This window comes from Monodelphis domestica, chromosome 1 (genome assembly GCF_027887165.1).
Source record: "Monodelphis domestica isolate mMonDom1 chromosome 1, mMonDom1.pri, whole genome shotgun sequence".
Lineage (NCBI taxonomy): Eukaryota > Metazoa > Chordata > Mammalia > Didelphimorphia > Didelphidae > Monodelphis > Monodelphis domestica.
This window is the reverse complement of record NC_077227.1, coordinates 393,560,886-393,578,402: the sequence shown is the minus strand read 5'-3', so window position 1 is coordinate 393,578,402 and position 17,517 is coordinate 393,560,886. Positions and strand designations below refer to the sequence as shown.

Here is a 17,517-nt window from a genome sequence, read left to right as displayed (position 1 = left end):
GGGAACTGCTGGACTGCCCTGATGGCTAGGTCTTGGGAATTCACAGGATCTAGCCCAATCTCCTAGTTTTATAAATGAGTAAACTGAGGCAGGGGTTAAATGACTTGCCCAGGGTCACACAGCTAGTAAGTATCTGAGGCATGATTCAAACTCAGGTCCTTATTAGGATTAATTAGTGATAGTTTTAAGGAGGCTCAAGTTCCTCAAGCAGGAAGCAAGCCTTTGCAGGCTAGTGGTGTGGGGAAAGCTTAGACCCCTTTAAGAATAGGGAATCAATCCTAATCCTCAACCTTCATGATCTTCCTTACCTTTCCTCAAACCTTTTCCAATATTTATTAAATAGAGGGGTTTTTTTTACATCTGTCCCCAGCAGTTATCCTTGCATAGGCCCAAAACAGTTACACGGAGCTTCAGTAGCCACAAGCTATTTGACACCTGCCTAATCTATTACAAGCAGCAAAAAGATACTTTATCCAACCCCCCCCCCCCCCGCCATAACATTCCTATAGTAACATATTTGGCCATTCATATTTGCAACATTCTCCTGGTTCAAAATCCATGACACCTAGATGCTTCGTGAATCACTCAAGATTATAGATAGTGAAAGGCAAAGCCACTTAGATGAGAAATCCAGAGTTCTTTCTTGTTGGCCTCAGTGCTTCTATTATTTGAGGTAGCCAGGTGGTACATCAGATAAGAGTGCTAGTCAGGAAGACATGAGTTCAAATCCAGATTCACACATCCTAGTTAACCCTCTGAATGCCTCAGTTTCTTCAACTGTAAAATGGGGATAATAAATAACAGCGCCAATCTCCCAGGGTTATTGCAAGGATTCAATGTAGTGCTTTAGCATAGTGCTGGCAAGTGCCATATTAAAGTGTATTCCCCTTTCCCTTCCTTTTAATTAGCTTTTTATACTTTTCAAGTTTCTTTTTCCCTGTTAGGCCATTATTTCTACCTGTCCTCAGGGTGTCTGCCTCCAGCAGTATTAGCTCCTTTCCCCACCAACTTGCTATTTTTTTTTAAGGTTTTACTTCTTTATTGAGAAAAACTTTATAAACTGGATATTTCAAATAAAACCAATTCCCGATAAAACCAAAACAAAATACTGTTGGAAAAGCTCTTTTAGAAAATTAAATTAAATTAAATTAAATTAAAGGTTAACAGAGTCCAGGCTACATACAAGAAACCTGTGAAATTTGACCACTGAAAACCTTCTTAGGTTTTTGAAGAATTGACCTTTCACAATTTGCTACTTCTGATCCACTTGAGATGGAAAGCAAAATAATAGCATCTCACATTTCTGTAATACTTTAAACTTGTGTTAGAATTATATGCAAAATAAAAGTAAGTAGCAGGGGCAGCTGGGTGGCTCAGTGGATGGAGAGTCAGGCCTAGAAGTAGGAGGTCCTGGGTTCAAATGTGACCTCAGACACTTCCCAGCTGTGTGACCTGGGGCAAGTCACTTAACTCCTATTGCCTAGCCTTTACTACTCTTCTGCCTTGGAACCAATACATAGTATTGATTCTAAGACAGAAGGTAAGGGTTTAAAAAAAAAAGAATAAGTAGGGACTAAGGCTCTCCCATATTTTTACCCCTTCCTATCTTCCCATACAGTTGAAGCTGCTGGACAGATAAATTATGAACACAGAAGATAACATTAGTGTAAGGAAGTTTTGAGGTCCTCAGTTCACAGCTGAGGAAACTGAGGCCAGTGAAGTTAAGTGACTTGCCTAAGGTCATACAGGGAGTAAATGGTAGAGCTGGGACTCATACTCTACTCTTCTGACTTCCTATCCAGTGTTCTTAAGCTCATTCCAAGTTCATTCACAACTACAGTGCTATTTCAACTTGCTTTAATACATGGTAATTTTTAATTGGTGTAGCAATGGTTCATTTATTTATTCAACAAATATTTACTAAGCAGTTATATAAATAGATGCTTCTAAACAACAAAAAAGCAGTTGGTTCTCTGAAGGCCATTAAATCAGCCCGCTGCAAGCTTTACAGTTTAGCAAACTCTTTGCTCATGGGTAGCCCATATGGGATTAATCCTTGACCCGGGCTCTGTCCAGACCACCACCACTTCTTTGTTAGGTAGAGCACTGGGCCTGGAGTCAGGAAGACCCACCCGTCTTCCAGAGTTCAAATCTAGTCTCAGACGCTTGCTAGATGTGTGACCCTGGGCATGTCACTTCACTTTGTTGGCCTCTGTTTCCTTATTGTGAAAATGAGCTGAAGAGGGAAATGGCAAACCTCTCCAGTATCATTGCCAAAAAAACAAAAACAAACAACAAACCCCAAATGGGGTCACTGAGAATCAGATGTGACTAAAAACAACACAGTAACAACAATAAAGGTATGACTCAAACACTTTTTTTAAGCTCCAAGGTCTTTGGTCTTCTTACTGAGTACATTTTTTTTTAATCCCTTACCCTGCTGTCTTAGAATCAATACTAAGTATCAATTCCAAGGCAGAAGAACGGTAAGGGCTAGGCAATGGGGGTTAAGTGACTTGCCCAGGGTCACCCGGCTGGGAAGTGTCTGAGGCCAGATCTGAACCTTAGATCCTCCCAATTCCAGGTCTGTATGCCCTAGATTAAATTTTTTTTTAATCTTATGTTCCATCTTAGAATCAATACTATGTACTGGTTCCAAAGCAGAAGAGTGGTAAGGGCTAGGCAATGGGGGTGGAGTGACTTGCCCAGGGTCAGAACTTCCCATCTCTAGTCCTGGCTCTCCATCCACTGAGCCACCTGGCTATATTAAAAAAAAAATTCTTGAAGCTTTGCAGAGAGAGGGCTTGCCAGGGGCATGTTTTGTGAAACACCGTCTTCTCGTGGGTGTGCCCTATGGGGTCCACATTCGGACGTTAGAGACCCCGGGCCATCTGTGGCCAGCCACGGGCATCCTGTTTTCCATACTACCCATTCTCTGTCCTACCAGCTGGAACCACCTAGTCCGTGCCTTTCCCTGAGCTCACCCCAAATTCCTCCTCAGGCCCAGGAAGGAAGTGAGAACAGCGGCTGCTCTCTGACCCAGGCAGGCTGCACGGAGACCAATGAATGGGGATCCCAAAGGCTCTGCCAATGAGGAGAGGGAACTGAGCGACCTCCGCTCCTCTCGCCATTCCCAGACATGTGTGGGCTCTCTCCTCTTTTTCAGAATGGAAAATACAATTCACGAGGAAGTTCTGGCTGTGACTAAATGAAGCAGACGGCACAGTTTCTGGTTGTTAATTTTGAAAAGTTACGGATGAAGGCAAAAGAGCTCCAAGATCCATCCAACGGAGCCTGGCTCTGAATCACCGATACGGAGTGAAATCGAACGAATTCATTTGTTTACGGCGTTGCAGCCAATAAATTGTGCACTGAGTTAAAGAGGACGGGAACCTTCTCAGGTGGGTTGAAGATGTCTGGGAATAGGCTGAATCTGTTTTCATCACCGCCCCAGTAGAGAGAAATGTTCCCTGCCCTCTTTTAGTGACCCCAAACTCTTCAGTTCTGTTGGGAGAAATCATGAGTCGGGGCAAAGGCCAAGAGTCCCTGCAGACTTCCACATCTCAAGCTTCCTGTTTGTCTGTCTAGGATTCACACTCCCACAGACAGACACCCCCCCCCCCCACCAAGACACACATCTGCCTGCCAAGCTTGGGCTCTTGGGTAGATGGAGCATGCATTAGGACCTCTAATAGTAGATCTAATATCAAGAAAATCTAGGTTCAAACCTACCTCTTACTCTGGGTAAGTGATTTAACTTCTTTGGACCTCATTTGTCTCATCTGAAAAGTGGGGATGATAATAAGAATAGCTAACATTTACAAAGTGCCAAAGACATGACAATTATCATCTTATTTTATTCTGACAATTCTAGGAGGTTTTTGTCGATGTTCAGTCGAGTCTGACTCTTCATGACCCCTTTTGGGGTTTTCCTGACAAAGGTACTAGAGCAGCTTGCTCTTTCCTTCTCTAGCTCATTTGACAGGTGAGGAAACAAAGACAAACAGGGTTAAGTGACTTGCCCAGGGTCACCCAGCTAGTGTCTGAGGCCAGATTTGACTTTTTCAGGAAGATGAGTTTTCCCAACATCCTTATCTACTGCACCACCTAGCAGCCCTGGAGATGTGGGAGATGCATGCTACTGTTATCCTGATTTTACGGATAAGGAAACTGAGGCTTGCCCAGGGTCTGAGAACTAAGCTATCTGAGTCTGAATTTGAACTTGGGTCTTCCTGATTCCAGGGCTGGTGTTCTATCTACTGCTCTCCCTGGCCACCCCTGCTTCTCAGGGTTGTTTTGAGGACCAAATGAAGTAATATCTGAAAAGGGCTTTGCCTCAAGTTTTGGGGTTTTTTTAAAATGAATTTTAGTTGCTTTTGTTGTGGTTGCTGTAATTTATATTGTTAGATCTTTTCCCTCCAGCCTCCCTTAGCACAGCTACCCTACAGACTGTCCAGAGACTGAAGGCCTGAACCTCGTGACCCCAGTCCTTGGCTCCATACCCTGTCTGGCTCTGCAGTCACCACCGCAGCCTCGCACCCTGTGTGCCCAGGGGCAGCGCGCCCTGGTGGGGTGGGGCCAGAATCTCTAGGGCTGTCAGGAGGGGAATGAGCCCCCCCCCCCACTCCATTCAAACAGGACATTAAGCTCATGCTGCTGCCGAATGCTGGCTTCATGGAGGCACAACCAGCAGGAGAGAAATCAAACACCGTCTCACAGACCGTCTGCCTTTGTATCAACGCTATTAATGTGAACATGAGTTGAAGGATCCCCCAGCTTTATTTATTAACAAGCTTTACTCTCGATAAGCCTGCTGTGGAGCAAGCTTCCCTTTACTAGGGAGTCGATGGAGCTGCTGCCCGAGCCTCTCCCCCACCCCCTGCGGGGTGACTGACTGGGAAGGCTCCCTGGGCAATCAATGGGTACCCAGTGGTAGAGGGGGCAGCTTCCCTGAGCCTCTCACCACAGGGCAGGAGGAGCGGCCTAGAGCTATTCCAGCCTCAGGAAAAGGCCAACATTAGAGACCTCAACCAGATTCATCTTTACTGGGCAGTATTTGGGTTAATTTACAGCTATTATTTATTTTTGTGTATTATATAGAATTATTGTATATTTTAAATAAATAATATTATAAATAAATATAACAGTATGTTATAATAATTATATAGAATATATCATAACAATTATGTATAAATATAACAATATTATAACTATATATCAGTATGTTATAATTACACATAATATACTATAATTTTAAAAACATAACACTATATTATAATAATATATACATATAACATAGTAATTATATACAATATAATTTTATAATTATATATTATAACAATTATATATAAACATAACAAATATAACAATTATATATAAACATAACAAATATAACAATTATATATAAATATAACAATAACTATATAAAAATAAAAATTTATAATTACATATAATAGTATAATATATTATAATTATAGAAAACAACAATATATTATAATTATATATAATATAATTACCTACAAATATAACAATTATAATAATTATATATAATGTATTATAACAATTATATATAAATATAACAATATATTATAACTATATAAAAATAAAATGTTATAATTACATAATAGTATATTATAATTATGGAAAACAAGAATATAATAATTATATATAATATATTATAATTACCTACACATATAACAGTTATAATAATTATATATAATGTATTATAACAATTATACATAAATATAACAATATATTATAACTATATAAAAATAAAATGTTATAATTACATATAATAGTATATTATAATTATAGAAAATAATATATTATAATTATATATAATATATTATAATTGCCTATAAATATAACAGTTATAATAATTATATATAATGTATTATAACAATTATATATAAATATAACATATTATAATTATATATAGAAATAATGTTATAATTACACATAAATGTTATACTATATTATAATAATTATATACAATATAATAATATATAAATATAACAATACATATTATAATGATAGTCATCCTTTACTATATCATGGTTCACTTAATCATGGCTTCACTGTATCACGGGTTTAAAAAATACATATCTAATTCTGTATCAACGAGTTTTTGCTATATAGCAGAGCCAACCAGAGTGCTGTGTTCTGTATCCTGGGCGCTGATTGGCTCTGTTTATAAGAGTGTGGAAAAGGTTTATAGGAAAGTGGGGAAGGGTTTATAAAGCCTTAAAATATATATAAATAATAAAATAAATATAACGCTGCTACTTTGCAGATTTTCACCTATTGTGGGGGTCTCTGAAATGTAATTCCCAAGACAGGTGAGGGATCACTGTAATATATATAAACATAATACATTATAACTATTTTATAGAAATATATTATAATAAATATAAATATAACATTATGACAATAATAAATATTATGCTTATTATATATATTTAAATGTTTGAGTTCCAAATTCCTTCTCCCCTCTTCCAGTCCCTCCTGCAACCACTGAGAAGGCAACCCATCATGAAAAATATATTTCCAAAAGCTACTTCAAATCACCAAGCATTCCTGGCGTGCCTGCTACGTGACAGGTGATGCAGATCTTCCCTGCTGTTCAGTGAACATGGTCAGTGTTTTTTTTCTTTTTTTTCCATTCAGGAACAAAACTTCATCAGCATGGAGGCATCCTGGTGCAGAAAATGCTTTTGCTAATAACAAGACAACAAGCATCAGCGAAGTCTAGTCTTGGAGCTCTGTGTGTGGCACCATGAAGAGACAATCCTGGCGTCCCCCAAGTTGTATGAGATGGCTTCAGGGCTTCCTGACTCCTCTGCTGTGCCCTACTGCTCTCATGTTCATCATTTCCATCATTTCCATCCCTCTGATGTCCTATTTGGGGTTTTCTTGGCCAAGATACTGGAGTGGTCTACTAGGTAGACACTTCCCAGCTGTATGACTCTGGGCAAGTCATTGAACTCCCATTGCCTAGCCCTTACCCCTCTTCTGCTTTGGAACCAATTCATAGTATTGATTCTAAAATAGAACCTAAGATTAAAAACAAACAAACAAACTCAATCTGGGGCACACAGACCTGGAATTGGAAGAATCTAGGTTTATATCTGGCTCCAGACACTTCCCAGCTGTGTGACTCTGGGAAAGTCCTTTATAACCCTCATTGCCTAGCCCTTACCACTGTTCTGCCTTGGAACCAATACATAGTATTGATTCTAAGACGGAATGTAAGATTAAAAAAACAAAAAAACAAACAAAAAACTCCTCAATCTGGGGCACACAGACCTGGAATTGGAAGAATCTAAGTTCACATCCGGCCTCAGACACTTCCTAGCTGTGTGACCCTGGGCAAGTCACTTAACCCCCACTGCCTAGCCCTTACTGCTCTTCTGCCTTGGAAATGATACTCAATATCGATTCTAAGTAGAAAGTAAGGGTTTTTTTTTTTAAAGCATTCTAGGTGGCTGCTTCACTCTGAATTATAGGCTCATAGATTTAAAAGTGAAAGGGTCATAGAGTCACAAATTTGGGGCGAGAAGGGACCTTAGGTTTCAGCTAATCTTATCCCCTCATTTTATAGAGGAAGACACTGAGTTGAAGATGTTAAATGATTTACTCGAGGCCCCGTGGGTAAGGTAAGTGGCAGAGAGAGAGAATTCGAATCCAAAGTTCCTTTGACTCCAAATATTTCATGCTTTGGGCCTTGCTCAAAATGATGCTGATGGTACCCACCCCTCCTCCATTGTTCTCTGAGGTGCCGAGGCCTGGCCAGGAGAAAGCATGTGAGAGCAGAGTTCAGGCAGAAGACAGGAAAAGAGACCAAGTCAGGAGCCCTTGAGGGTACCTTGAAGAAACTCTGAGGACAAGAGCAGCCTATACTTGCTTCTATACTTAGCCTCGATTTTCCTTTTATCTAAAATTTTAAATCAAGGCAACAATTGTCCGAGAAAGGTTATGAAATAAGTGTGGTTTTAAGTCCTGAAATCACAAATGGCTCATCCTCATTTGGAGCCCTTCCACTCTCCTGGGTAAATAGTGTATTAAGACAATTTTTAAAAACTCTTATTATGTGGCCAGCAGACCAGAACAGCTTCATCGAGCCGTTAAATATGTAATCATACATTTTTTTCTTTAAATTGCATATTATTTATGCAATAGAGCAGAACAACTCCAAAGGAGTAATTATGACTCTGGCGTGTGTGCTGTGGTTAGAAAAACCCTCATGGAAACAAACGTGAGGGGAAGGCAGGCAGCCTGTCCCCGCTCCTGAGCCCACCCTGCTCTGCCTCCAGGGATGCTGCTTTTGCCCTCCTCGGCTGGACCTCCAGGAACAGGGAGGGATGACAGAGGGTTGAGGGCAGGGAAGGGGAACGTGGAACCTGACCTGTAACCACCCTGCCTCCTCAGCAACCCTGCTAGGGCCAGCTCTGGTTCTGGACCCAAATTCTGCAGACCCGAGTCATAATGTGGGCACCTGGGGAAGAATTTGGGGATCCTGCTTTCCCATGACTGTCAAGAATGTCCGTGGCTTCCTCCCCTTGGGATCCCGGGTTCACGGCATGAGAAGATCTTTGAGTCCAGGCGGAGGGATCCCCTTCTTTTTTAGGGAAGGAAACGGAGGCCTAGAAGTTCAATGACTCGCCGGCGGACACCAGTGGTGGCAGAGCCAGCAGCATGGGCCCCTGGGAGGTCATCGGGACCTCCATCATTAGATTACACTTTGGGTCTGGCTTAAATGGAGCCACAGCAGAGAGGACCCGGTTCTCGTCTTGGCTCTGCCACTACTGGCCGGGAAGCTTTGGCTAGTTTCTGCCTCTCTCCTGGGACTTCAGGCATATCCAGGTTTCCCAGATTCCATCTTCACCCTCACGGGCTTCTAGTTCTCTCTTCTGTGTCAACGTTCAGCCATTCTCCACTTGTGTCTGACTCTTTGTGATGTCATTTGGGGTTGTCTTGGCCAATGGACTGGAGTACTTTGCCATTTCCTTCTCTGGCTCATTTGATGGATGAGGAAACCGAGGCAAGTAAGGTTCATTGACTTGCCCAGGGTCACACAGTTAGTAAATGTTTGAGGCCAGATTTAAACTCAGGTTTTCCTGACTCCAAGCCCAGGGCTCTATCCATTGGACCACCTAGCTGTCCTCTCTCCTCTATAGAATAAATAAGCAAAGGTAGCCTAGACCTGGGAATGGTCCTCAACCCCACAGTGTAGGGAGGCTCCACTGAATCATGGTGATGTGGAAAAAAGCACTGGCTCTAAAGCCAGGGGACCTGAGTTCTAGTCCTGACTCTTATGAAAAAAAGGACTCCCAAGACCAACTCAGGCAATGACCCAGACCTTATGACCTTGAGCTAATAAGCATCCTGGGCTTTGTTTTACTCCTCTGTAGAATGTGGACTAGACGACCTGTGAAGTCCCTTCAACACCTAGATATGAGATCTTGGGTAAATAAAAGAGTTAATGCTAAAAGGAGTCCAAACCCTTACTTTACAGAAGGGGAAACTGAGGTTCAGCACAGGAAAAATGACTTGCCTAAAGTCACCAGGTAGAAAATAGTAGAGTCAGGATTTGAATGTAGGTATTCTGACGGTATGTCAGAATATATATGTATAAATATATATGCAAGATATGGTCCTTTGAGGTCATCTCATTCAACTCTCACTTGAAGCAAGAATCCCTTCAAATCTCTACTTTTGTGCTAGGCAATGGGTAGACTCCCACCCCCCACTTCCACTCGGGCAGCCCAGACTACTTTTGGATAGCTCTAATTGGTAGAAGTTCGTTCTGGTAGTGAGCCACCAGTCTGCCTCCTTTCAATGCCTGCCCACCGCTCCTAGCGCTTCCTCACCGGGGCTGAGAAGACCAAATTGAATCCCTCTTCCTCGTGCCTGCTCTTCAGATACTTTGAGACAGTGATGATGTCTCCTTGCCTCCCGGCTCCCAAGGTTTCTCAAATTCTCCAGGCTAAATATTGTCTGTTCTTATGTCTTTGTAACCCTGATGTCTAAAGCAATGTCTGGCACAGAACAGGGGCTCAATATTTGTGGAGTGAATTATTCAACAGATCCTTCTAGGGCAGTGGTTCTTAACCTGAGGCCCACAAACAAGCGTGTTTTTTAAAAGATATTTTGAGGGGGCAGCTCAGTGGCTCAGTGTTGAGAACCAGGTCAAGAGATGGAAGGCAAAGTTTAAAAAAAGAAAAGAAGATATTTTGGGAAGTGGATACCATTAGATTAGATTTCTCTTGTAATCATATTCACTTTATTTCATGCATTTAAAAACATCTTTCTGAGAAGGTCTGCAGATTTTACCATAGAGCCAAGAGAGTCTGTCCCCCAAAACCTTAGGAACCCAACGTGAAAGCTCTTGAATTAGAATTTTGAAAAGATTCTTGCTTCAGATGAGAGTTAAATGAGATGACCTTCCGATTACAGTTTTCCCTCTTTTTTTAATTAATTAATTAGTTTGTTTGTTACATTAAAATTCCCAGAGCCTATGACAAGATTCCAAGTCCTTTTCTCTTTTCATATTCTCATATGTTATTGTGAGTGGTGTTCTTTTTCTCTCCTTCCTTCCCTTTATTTCTTTCCGTTCTCCGCCCCCTCCCCCCTTCCTTCTTTCAAAACATTTACCTTCTTGTCTCCAAATCAATACTAAGTATCAGTTTCAAGGAAGAAGAGTGTTAATGGCTAGGCAATTGAAGTTGAGTGACTTGACCAGGGTCACATAGTTAGAAAGTATCCAAGACCATGAGCCTAGGACTTCCAGTCTCCAGGCTTGGCTCTCTATCCACTAAGACACCTAGCACCCCTCAATGTCTTTTCTAAAGCGTGACCCCCAAACTAGACAAATGACACCTGTTTATTTCTCAGCCTCTTGAGAGCAGGGACTACTTCATTTTTTTGGCTTTGAATTTCCAGCACGGTGCTAGGTATCTATAGCACATTTAAAAATTTTTTTAAATGAAATACAATTTTATTATTTTTCAAGTACACAAAGTATTGCCTAGGAGAGCTCTCAATGGACCCACTTTTATAAAATAAGAAAGATCAGGAATTAGCAATCAGAGGCCATACAACTGAAATGGCATACAGCAGGAGCCTAAAAGATGCTAGTGTGAGTTACATTTTAGAAAGCCTCACTACCATTACTTATGACTTCTCTAAGGGATGGTGCAATTAAGTAGAGGCTCAGTGATATACTAGGGGAAAAGAACTGTGACATCATCTGATTTCTGTGAGAAGGAAATTCCTTCTACCCTTGCAGGTTGGTACCTATTCTGCCATTTATAGTTTTAGAGAGTTGCTTGGAGCTGTGAAATGACTTGTCCAGGGTCACAGCCGATACAACTCTGAGGTGGGAATCAAAGCCAGGGCTTCTCTCGCTATCCATTACCAGAGGGTGCTGGCCTCTCCACACATCCCCAAAATAGATCTCTATTCTTGGACCACCAAACTCATCCCCAAATTCAGAATGGTCAAAACACAATGGAATTCCATTGCAAACAATTAGAAGAGGTGTAAAAGACAGCCCCCCCCCCCCAGCTTCCTCTTTCTTCATAGGACGTGGCATGTCTCAGAGGAAAATTAAGGGGAATGTGATAGGGGAGTTGCTAAAGTAATTAAGAGTATGTTACTTAATTGATTCCCTGGGGCTACAGGAATGCTAAGGTGCTTTTCAAAAATATTTTCTTTTTTTTAATGATTATGATATCAGTCACAGCAGTACATAGTCTGAGCCTCCAAAGGGGAACATGAATGAGAAAGGACATGGTTCTGAGCGCCCACTCATGCTGAAATGCAGCAGAATTCTTGGATCCACATTTTCTCAGTGGGAGGAAGAGGGCTTCATTAAAAACAGGCTGAAAATTTAATTTGGGAATAGGAACTGCTTTTTCTCTCTTTGTGATAGCCACATAGCTGGGATTTCCTCTGAATTTCTCATTACTGATCTCATTAGCATTCCAGCCCATGGCCAAAATGGAGGAAGCTTTGGGTTTACATGGAGTAAGTTCATTCTTGGGAGCTTCTCAATAAAATCTTCCCTTTGGGTTAATGCACCCATCCAGGGCTTCCCCTGCCAATATCAACATTTGGCTAGTTTCTGAGTCTGCAGAGAAAACTTAGAGGGCCTTTGCTTCCTATGCAAGCACTAGGGCTAACAATATATCTTATATAGATTTAAATAGATGCAAGGATTTGCATCTGAGTCTATAAACAACTAAAATAGATCTCTTTATGCATGCATACTGCCTTTAGGAACTTGTATTACTTTCTGTGACTTCTCAACCCCCACTAGAGGAAAGCACTGAGATTTACCATTGAGTCCACCATCCCTGTTGGTGATCTCAAGGATCTTCAGACTTATGGTGCTACCCTGTTAAAGCCCATCCTAGGTGGCACAGTAGACAGAGCGCTGGACCTAGAGTCAGGAAGACATCTTCCTGAGTTCAAATCTGTCCCCAGCTCTATGCCCCACAGCAAGCTGCTTAACCCCATTTGCCTCAGTTTACTCATCTGTAAAATGATCCGGAGAAGTAAATGGCCAACCACGTCAGTATCTTTGCCAAGGAAATCCCAAATAGGGTCATAAAGAGTCAGATACGACTGAAACAACTCAATACTTCCCAGGTACTATCGTTGTGAGGCTCAAATGAGAGAATATTTGTAAAGCACTTTGTACACCTTAGAATGTTATATAAATGTCAGCTATTATTGTTGTTGTCATGGGATCAGAGTAGTGTTTAAAAATGTGGGTCACAGATTGAATTGTTTGTCAGTTCCAGGAGTGGGGAAGGAAGAAGGGAAGGAAACAATATAGGGGATATAACTTTGGAAAACTTATGTGGGAATGTGTTATTAAAATAAAAAATCTGAAAACTTGAAAAACATGGATCAGCCATGAAGAGATGGATCACAGGTTCATAGATTCAGGATTCATCCAAATGATGACCTCTGAGGCCTCTAAATTCAATGAATCAGCCCAAAGAGTTTGGGTGACTGCAGGGGCACATGGCTTAGGAAGGGTTTGAGCTAGGCTATGAACCCGGGATCCTGAACTTCAAGGCCAGTGTCCTATCTACAACACTGAGAAGAGATTGGAGCACATTTCTTAGGATATTCAGCAAGACAACTGAGGCAGGGGAGCAACTTGCCTTAGTCCCGAGGGCCTCCCTTGGTGTCTGCCAGTCCTGCCATCTGCTCTCCTGTGCCAATGAATCTATCATTCAGATACTAAGTACTAGGGATTCAAAGACCAAAAGAAAAAAATTGGACCTGCAAGAAGCCTCAGCTTGTTACCTGATGGTCACCTTCTATTCCTCCTCGTATTGTGGTCACTGGGGATCTCGTTTGTTGACAATATATACAGAATTTGGAAATTCCCTCTGGTTTGCCTCTCTCACCTATACAAGTCCTTGGTTCTGGTGGCTTCACCAGCCTCTCACTCCCAGCTGCCCAGACCCTGGTGTTTCCATAGGTGCCCAAATCCTGCTTAGCACCGTGGGCCTCCTGTCAACCAGGGCCCAGAGGTTACAACGGCCCACCAGCAAAGTGTGATCAGAGAGCAGCACGTACAGCCTGCGGGGCTCTGTGTCTGCAGGCATCAAGAGCTGAGGGTGAGGACCTTGGAAGCCCAAGGGGAGCAAAGTGGGCAGTCCAAGTACTCTTGATGCTCTGTCTTGAGATGCCAGAGAGGGGCCTGAGAGCCACAGCCCTGACCCTGCAAGATTTAGGGGTGTCTAATCCTGGGAAGAGGGGGTCAGCCCAGGAACCTAGAGGACCCAGGGGGAGACCAACACTCCAGCCGAAGAGCGGAGCAGAAGGAAGCCGCTGGCCCTGACACAATTAAGAGCTAAAGCTGGAGAGATGAGAAGACCCAAGGAAATGCCTTGGATTATTATTGCAAATTACTGGAAGATAGCCCGCTTCCCAAGAAGTGAGTAGCTCCATAACAATAGTAAGGTGAGACTCAAAGGAAAACTGGGTTTTCCTCCATGACTAACCAGGAGAAAGGAAGCAAGAAATAAAAGATAAAATAAATACAGTCAGGAATGGAATGCTGGTCTTCCGACATTAAAGCCTACGATTTTGTGGGTCCTTCCCGCTTCTTTTTCATGTTGCAACCATCGCAAGCCTTGGTTGCCCCTTTCTGGGCTACTGGTCCCAAAGGGAGAAAGTCTTATGTGAAGACTTGTGGCAGAGAAACTAGGATCAGACCGATCCCGTCTTTGAAACCATCCAGAGAAAGATGGGCTAAAAGGGACTACGGCTTCGTGTGGTCTTCTAAAACCATCACCAGCATGAGGACACGGGGAGAGAAAAGATCCTCTGCCTCGCCCTCCCCTCCGACATCCCAGCTCGAGTTCGCTAAAGAAAACGACCGAAACAAAGCCAACCAGCAGCCGTGCGAAACAGAAAGAAGCTGGTGAAGAATCCCTGCCAGTGACCCGCCCCTTGGCCGTCACTATCCCTAATAAAGTTTCATGGCTGGGGAGAAACGCTCTAGCGCTCTGACAGATTCCTCGCAGAGTCGGAGATGTCTTGTTCAGAGTAATAGCTATCTCACACAGGTGCCCAGCTGCTATTGTAAAATCAGTAAGCATTTAATTGAAACAAACGACTATAATAATAGTACATTATCCCTGCAGGCTCATAGCCATAACAGTTTTAATTATTGAGTTAAGAGTCAAGCTAATTTATCCTTTAAAGTAACAGCCACATCTTTGGTTACACTGATCATCCCATTATGAATATGAGGGCACCAGCAGGGAAGGATTGGAAAGGAGGGCAATTTATAGCTGTGTTTATCTTAGGAGAGGAAAAGGCTTCCTGGGAGAGTTGGAGTCATGGCACCAAGTTCTACAGAGGTGGTTATGCGAGCTTTTGGAGGGGAAGAGAGGCTGAGACAGGAAGTCTGTGTAGGTAGATGCCTTTGGGTAGAGTGCTCGGCTCATAGAAGGGAAGGGATTTTGGAGGACCTCTGGCCCCAAAGCCCATTGGACAGAGGAGCAAACTGAGGCCTAGAAAGGTGAAATGCTTTTCCCAATGTCACTCAGGTGGTATATATCAGAGTAGGCTCTCTGAAACCAACTCCCCACTTCTTTCCATGCCACCATCTTGCCTCTGCTCATTCAGCCAGTTTCCTCTTTTCTCTATATATTTAGAGAAAGAGCAAAATATCTATATATGGTGTGTGTGTGTAATACAGGAGCTATCAAATTTTTTTTTAACTATCATGAACCCCGTTGTCAGTCTGGTAAAGCCTAAAATAGCCCTTTTCTCCAAAAAATATTTTTTAAATACATAAAACAAAATACATAAGATAACAAAAGAAATAAATTCAATTGCAATACAGAAGTAATTTTTTTCCCATCTAAATTTATAGACCCCTCAAAGTCTACCCATAGAAACTTGGTTAATAACCGCTGGTGTAGAAGAATGAACTTAACAGGTCCTGATCCCAAGGGCACTCCCAGGAAGACCATTAAACACATATACACAGACACATGTGTGCTCACATGCATGGCTGCATATACAGACATACACACATAGACACTAGCCCCTGATTTCAGCTTTTCTGCCACTGGGCCTTGTGGGTAATTGTTGGGAAATGAAGGGTCTAATTAAGCAGTGATTTACTATACTTGAGCATTCATGGGGCCAGAATGATCCAGTAAAAAGAGCAATTTGCCTTTCTATTATGCTTTCAGGTTTCAACAACCCTGCGAGATGGGCAGCACAAACACCACTGGACACCATTTGCCCCCATTTTACAGATGAGAGGACTGAAGTACATCAAGGTTAAATGGCTTACCCAAGGTCATGACTTGTGTATGGTCCAGGCAGAGGTCAAAACTAGGATTCGAACCCAGGCCTCCCTTGACCCTAAATCCAGAGCTCTTTCCACCACACTGCTGCTATCTTTTTTTTTTTTAACCCTCACCTTCCATCTTAGAATCAACACTGTGTATTGGTTCCAAGGCAGAAGAGTGGTAAGGATTAGGCAATGGGGGTTAAGTGACTTGCTCAGGGTCACACAGCTGGGAAGTATCTGAGGTCAGATTTGAACCTAGGGCCTCCCATCTCTAGGCCTGGTTCTCAATCCAGTGAGCCACCGGCTACCCTCCACCTGTCTTAACCTAAACAAAATGATCAGGCAAAAAACGATGAGTATGGGGGAAAAGCTTTAGATTTAGGATTGAGAGAGACCTCAGAGGCTATCTCATCTAAATCCCCCCAACTCTTTAAAAAAAAGATGCAGAAATGAGAGCACAGGGAAGTTTAATGGCTTTCCCAAGGCCGCATAGCTAACAAACATCAGGGGTAGCATTTGACCCCAGGTCCTCTGACTCCAAGGCCTGCTGACCTTTCCACTATACCACTTTCTTTTCTATTAAAATTCCCAAGGAGCAGTCCATCTACATGCTTGCAGTACTATCCACTCTGGACCCCCTTTGTGGTTTTCCACCCTAGTCAGTCTGAGGGGGCAGAGCAGGGCAGAGACATAATTTAGACTTTGCAGGACATCTGGACACAGCCATGCTCCTAGTGGACACCGGAGAGGCTGCTATTGTGGATGAAAATGCAACTCCAAAGCAATGTTACTTAAAAACACTGCATCTTTCACAGCCGTCTCTTGTCCTCTTCTGCCTCTGGATGGTTAATCAAAACAAGTCTAAATTCTTCCAGGCTTGGAGCCAGTCTGAGGATATTGCCTCATCTCGGAGGCAGGGGTGGAGGCCCTCGGCCACAGGCAGTCTGGGGGAAGAAAGGCAGCTTGGTACTGTCGTAATTCTGGTTCTGACCCAAACAGGCAGCTGGAGCAGCTTGGGCAAATCACCGAAATTCCCCGGGCCTTTGTTTCATTTCTGAGTTAATCATACCTGCTGTCAACATGTCTTGGGGATGTGGTGAGGATCAAAGGAGATTATGTACACACGGCTCATTACGAACATGAAAACGTTCTAGAACAAAGACATTCTGATCCTGCGGAGGGAAGACGCGAGAACGTGGGCTGGCGCGGAGGTCTGGGCCTGGAGTCAGGGAGACCCGGCCTGAAATCCCACCTCAGCCGCAGGCTGGCTGCGGGACTCCACTTCTCGCTTCCTCGGGCAGCTCTCGACTGCATTCACTGGCTTCCCTCTGCTAATGAAACTGTTCGGGGTCCCCCAGCTCCATGGAGGAAGGCGGAAATGGCGCTTTGATGGCAGACCAAGGGATTTCCGTCTTACTTGGAGAGCTCTAAGCACAAGAGAGGGCTAGGCATCCATGCATACGGAAAATGAGCCTGGCAGTGGGATGCAGGATGCTTTAGAGGGAGGAGGGAGTCGAAGCAGGAAGACCAACGAGGGGGCGAGGAAGGCTTCTATTAGAGTGTTGCTGATTCAAATAGAAAGTTAGGGTCTAATTCTGGAGAGACGATAGAGGTAGAATTGATCGGGCATGTAGAATGTAAGCTGCTGGAGGGTGGAGCATTGAAAAAAAGCTCTGACTTCC

At 42.9% G+C, this 17,517-nt stretch overlaps 1 protein-coding gene and 1 long non-coding RNA gene across 3 annotated transcripts in view; both read right to left on the bottom strand.

Moving 5' to 3' along the window:
* TOX2 (TOX high mobility group box family member 2) overlaps positions 1 to 17,517 on the bottom strand; it is a 335,418-nt gene that overhangs the window by 47,048 nt on the left and 270,853 nt on the right. The gene's annotated exons all lie outside the window — the stretch shown is intronic.
* Positions 7,615 to 10,460, bottom strand: LOC130456409 (uncharacterized). The gene is made up of 2 exons (XR_008915208.1): positions 8,495 to 10,460; positions 7,615 to 7,784 (listed from the first exon to the last, which is right to left on the bottom strand). It is a non-coding gene; the product is annotated as an uncharacterized LOC130456409 (long non-coding RNA).